Raw genomic sequence first — 5,000 nt, forward strand, 5'->3', positions numbered from 1 at the left:
GTTTCTTTTCCTCCGCTTAGTAATATGCTTAAATTCAGCGGGTAGTCTCGCCTGCTCTGAGGTCGTTGTACGAGGTGTCGCACGCCACACCGCCAGCCGGCTGTGCACGCTACCGAGAAAGTACCGGTATGCGAACCGCCAGGCGACGGGCGCGCATCGCACGTTTAAGGAGACGCGGCCGGCCACACAGGCGACCACGACACTCCCACGTCTCCGAAGCGGGACAAACGCCGCGCGCTTCAGTATACGTAGCCGACCCTCAGCCAGACGTGGCCCGGGAACGGAATCCATGGACCGCAATGTGCGTTCGAAACGTCGATGTTCATGTGTCCTGCAGTTCACATGTCGACGCGCAATTTGCTGCGTTCTTCATCGACCCACGAGCCGAGTGATCCACCGTCCTGGGTGATCTTTTCCTTTTCAGTCTCCCACTGTCTCTTTCAAGACAGTAGCATTTGCGGGACTGAGGCGTCTGACGGCCCCTGTTCCACTATTTTTTTTTGTGTCCAACGGCCTCACAGCCGATGGGCGTCGTACGGCTCCACACCGGAGCGGACAGGCACTCGGGCGAACGTCATTCAAAACCGGCGCCAGGCGCCAGGTACCGCAGGCCAGCCGCTCCAGAGCTTCAGCGCTCGTACCACACAACAACAACACTTCCGCTAGTTTTGAGAGGCACGCGTGGTTCCGCACGCGGCGCACGGCCACTGCCGTACAGGTAGCGTGTTGCGCGACACGACACGACACGCACATCGAAAGACATGCAGTCTAGTCGGTAATGATCCTTCCGCAGGTTCACCTACGGAAACCTTGTTACGACTTTTACTTCCTCTAAATGATCAAGTTTGGTCATCTTTCCGGTAGCATCGGCAACGACAGAGTCGATGCCGCGTACCAGTCCGAAGACCTCACTAAATCATTCAATCGGTAGTAGCGACGGGCGGTGTGTACAAAGGGCAGGGACGTAATCAACGCGAGCTTATGACTCGCGCTTACTGGGAATTCCTCGTTCATGGGGAACAATTGCAAGCCCCAATCCCTAGCACGAAGGAGGTTCAGCGGGTTACCCCGACCTTTCGGCCTAGGAAGACACGCTGATTCCTTCAGTGTAGCGCGCGTGCGGCCCAGAACATCTAAGGGCATCACAGACCTGTTATTGCTCAATCTCGTGCGGCTAGAAGCCGCCTGTCCCTCTAAGAAGAAAAGTAATCGCTGACAGCACGAAGGATGTCACGCGACTAGTTAGCAGGCTAGAGTCTCGTTCGTTATCGGAATTAACCAGACAAATCGCTCCACCAACTAAGAACGGCCATGCACCACCACCCACCGAATCAAGAAAGAGCTATCAATCTGTCAATCCTTCCGGTGTCCGGGCCTGGTGAGGTTTCCCGTGTTGAGTCAAATTAAGCCGCAGGCTCCACTCCTGGTGGTGCCCTTCCGTCAATTCCTTTAAGTTTCAGCTTTGCAACCATACTTCCCCCGAAACCCAAAAGCTTTGGTTTCCCGGAGGCTGCCCGCCGAGTCATCGGAGGAACTGCGGCGGATCGCTGGCTGGCATCGTTTATGGTTAGAACTAGGGCGGTATCTGATCGCCTTCGAACCTCTAACTTTCGTTCTTGATTAATGAAAACATACTTGGCAAATGCTTTCGCTTCTGTTCGTCTTGCGACGATCCAAGAATTTCACCTCTAACGTCGCAATACGAATGCCCCCGCCTGTCCCTATTAATCATTACCTCGGGTTCCGAAAACCAACAAAATAGAACCGAGGTCCTATTCCATTATTCCATGCACACAGTATTCAGGCGGGCTTGCCTGCTTTAAGCACTCTAATTTGTTCAAAGTAAACGTGCCGGCCCACCGAGACACTCAACAAAGAGCACCCTGGTAGGAATTAAACGGGGTCCGCCTCGGGACGCGAAAGCACCCCTTCGGCTCGCCCCACCGGCAGGACGTCCCACGATACATGCCAGTTAAACACCGACGGGCGGTGAACCAACAGCGTGGGACACAAATCCAACTACGAGCTTTTTAACCGCAACAACTTTAATATACGCTATTGGAGCTGGAATTACCGCGGCTGCTGGCACCAGACTTGCCCTCCAATAGATACTCGTTAAAGGATTTAAAGTGTACTCATTCCGATTACGGGGCCTCGGATGAGTCCCGTATCGTTATTTTTCGTCACTACCTCCCCGTGCCGGGAGTGGGTAATTTGCGCGCCTGCTGCCTTCCTTGGATGTGGTAGCCGTTTCTCAGGCTCCCTCTCCGGAATCGAACCCTGATTCCCCGTTACCCGTTACAACCATGGTAGGCGCAGAACCTACCATCGACAGTTGATAAGGCAGACATTTGAAAGATGCGTCGCCGGTACGAGGACCGTGCGATCAGCCCAAAGTTATTCAGAGTCACCAAGGCAAACGGACCAGACAAGCCAATCCGATTGGTTTTGATCTAATAAAAGCGTCCCTTCCATCTCTGGTCGGGACTCTGTTTGCATGTATTAGCTCTAGAATTACCACAGTTATCCAAGTAACGTGGGTACGATCTAAGGAACCATAACTGATTTAATGAGCCATTCGCGGTTTCACCTTAATGCGGCTTGTACTGAGACATGCATGGCTTAAGCTTTGAGACAAGCATATGACTACTGGCAGGATCAACCAGGGAGCTGCGTCAACTAGAGCTGAGCAGCCGGCCGCCCGGGAGTGTGTCCCGGGGGCCCGCGCGAACACGCAAGCGTCCGCTCAATTATTCTGCAAACAGGAGGAGGCCGAGCTCCCCTGCACGATACACCTCGAAACCCTCTCAGGTCCCGGCGGCGCGCAGCGCCGTCCTAGGTACTTGGTCGGTTTCGAGAGAGGCGCAATCGCCTGGAGTTAGGCGAGTAGACGGTTTTAGTGCGAACACCCTTGCTCCCAACTGAGCTTGCCGCTGCCGACAGAGGCCCGGGAGCGTGCTGTCGTGGCATTGCCGGCGGGAGACAACACGCGCCACCTATGGTGACCGGCAGCTCCAACGCCAGCGCCACACAAGGGCAAAGCCCCACTTGGGTGCAGAAGCGAACTCTCCCAGCACAGCGCACGCGCCAACACGTCCGCACAACTGCGATACAAACCACCTGCGAGAACCGCTGGGGCGACCGAGCAGCAGACGGCGTCGCGGCGCCGAGTGCCAGGCGGCGGCGCATCCTCAACGCACACAGTCCTCAATCAGACCAGCACACTGCAGATGTCCACCGCGCTTCGCACCGGGCTCGGCTGAACCAACTTTGGCCGCCAGGCGCCGCGTGCAGGGTGCGCCGCAGCGTAGCTGCGCCGCCTGCCGGGCCCGTCGGCTGGCGCTCCTGCCACTCGGCGCCCCCCACCAGCCGCCTGTTGCGCGTGCGCCCACGCAGCGCGCGGCCAACACGCCGGGCGGCCCCCCTTTACCGGCCGGGAACAGTCCCACCAAGCCACCGCCGCGTATCGCTTCATACCCACATGGGGCCTAGTCACGTGTGTGGATGTGGCGGGTACCGCTGAAACAACCGGTTAATAGCTGTACCGATCGTCGCCATCACAGATTCACCTCCAGCGTGAACAACCGCTCAACAACGGATTTCCAGTTCATTTGCGTATCTTGGGCAGTAAACGTAGATGTCCACCTACATTTGCGAATTCAACAATTCTTGCATGCCAGGATGTCATGTGTCACGACACGCTACATCAGACCACATACACACTGCGACATGTGCAGAAGAGAACACGTGGAAGGTGGCCCGCGCACGTATGCGATGTCCCTTCCGCGATCCACTGTCAACCGGCATCTGCGGCATGTCCCAGATATGGAACGCGGTCCACCAGGGTAGCACTTTGTGTGAGGCAATACGACAAAGTCGGAATACACGCGTCACTACATCACACGGCTCACGCTGACCTGACCTGACTCACCGCACCACCACCCCCAGCGACCCAGGGTGACATACAATGCGTTCGTACGTTCCTCCCACACGCCTCTACGGCGTACCACAGTGCAACCTAGCTGTTATTGGGAGACGAGACAAGTAGCATCGAGCACAACATATGGAAATTGAGATTCGACACCGTTGGGCACAGCCAGCGTACGGTCACACGTATCACACTACTTCACTCTGTACGTAACGACCGATGATCGGTACAGCGTGTGGGTTACGCGTACGACATCAGCGGACAATGGACACAGACCATACCACGACGTACACTGAGGGCGTCGACATCTGAACGCAACTGAACAGCTGCGAGGCTCATTTAACACTCAAACGCCAGACCGACCAGCTTGAGAGGACGGAGACACAAAGAGAGGGGCAGAGGGGGGGGGGGGGCGATATAGTCCTATTGCAGTACAATTGACAGTGGATAGCGGGAATATGTGGAAAGTAAGCAACACTCGCAAGACATCTACATGAGGATAACAACGACACCAGAGATTCCGAGCAGTGAACTATGTTAGGCAAAGGGACAACGTGGGTTAGGTTAAGGGACAACGTGGGTTAGGTTAAGGGACAACGTGGGTTAGGTTAAGGGACAACGTGGGTTAGGTTAAGGGACAACGTGGGTTAGGTTAAGGGACAACGTGGGTTAGGTTAAGGGACAACGTGGGTTAGGTTAAGGGACAACGTGGGTTAGGTTAAGGGACAACGTGGGTTAGGTTAAGGGACAACGTGGGTTAGGTTAAGGGACAACGTGGGTTAGGTTAAGGGACAACGTGGGTTAGGTTAAGGGACAACGTGGGTTAGGTTAAGGGACAAATTGAGTTAGGTTAAGGGACAAATTGAGTTAGGTTAAGGGACAAATTGAGTTAGGTTAAGGGACAAATTGAGTTAGGTTAAGGGACAAATTGAGTTAGGTTAAGGGACAAATTGAGTTAGGTTAAGGGACAAATTGAGTTAGGTTAAGGGACAAATTGAGTTAGGTTAAGGGACAAATTGAGTTAGGTTAAGGGACAAATTGAGTTAGGTTAAGGGACAACGTGGGTTAGGTT

The 5,000-nt window shown here is 54.8% G+C and overlaps 3 non-coding genes across 3 annotated transcripts in view; all 3 read right to left on the minus strand.

Annotated features, from left to right (window-relative positions):
* The window catches only part of LOC126313550 (large subunit ribosomal RNA), a 4,222-nt gene extending 4,157 nt beyond the window's left edge, over nucleotides 1–65 (minus strand). The window contains exon 1 of the ribosomal RNA XR_007555232.1: nucleotides 1–65. This exon is cut by the window's left edge and continues 4,157 nt beyond it. This is a non-coding gene — a ribosomal RNA (large subunit ribosomal RNA).
* Nucleotides 66–253: 188 nt separating this feature from the next.
* LOC126313440 (5.8S ribosomal RNA) lies at nucleotides 254–408 on the minus strand. The gene has a single exon (XR_007555138.1). It is a non-coding gene; the product is annotated as a 5.8S ribosomal RNA (ribosomal RNA).
* A 368-nt stretch (nucleotides 409–776) lies between these two features.
* LOC126313505 (small subunit ribosomal RNA) lies at nucleotides 777–2,669 on the minus strand. The gene has a single exon (XR_007555192.1). It is a non-coding gene; the product is annotated as a small subunit ribosomal RNA (ribosomal RNA).
* Between the last annotated feature and the right edge of the window lie 2,331 nt (nucleotides 2,670–5,000).

This window comes from Schistocerca gregaria, unplaced genomic scaffold (genome assembly GCF_023897955.1).
Source record: "Schistocerca gregaria isolate iqSchGreg1 unplaced genomic scaffold, iqSchGreg1.2 ptg000483l, whole genome shotgun sequence".
In the NCBI taxonomy this organism is placed as follows: domain Eukaryota; kingdom Metazoa; phylum Arthropoda; class Insecta; order Orthoptera; family Acrididae; genus Schistocerca; species Schistocerca gregaria.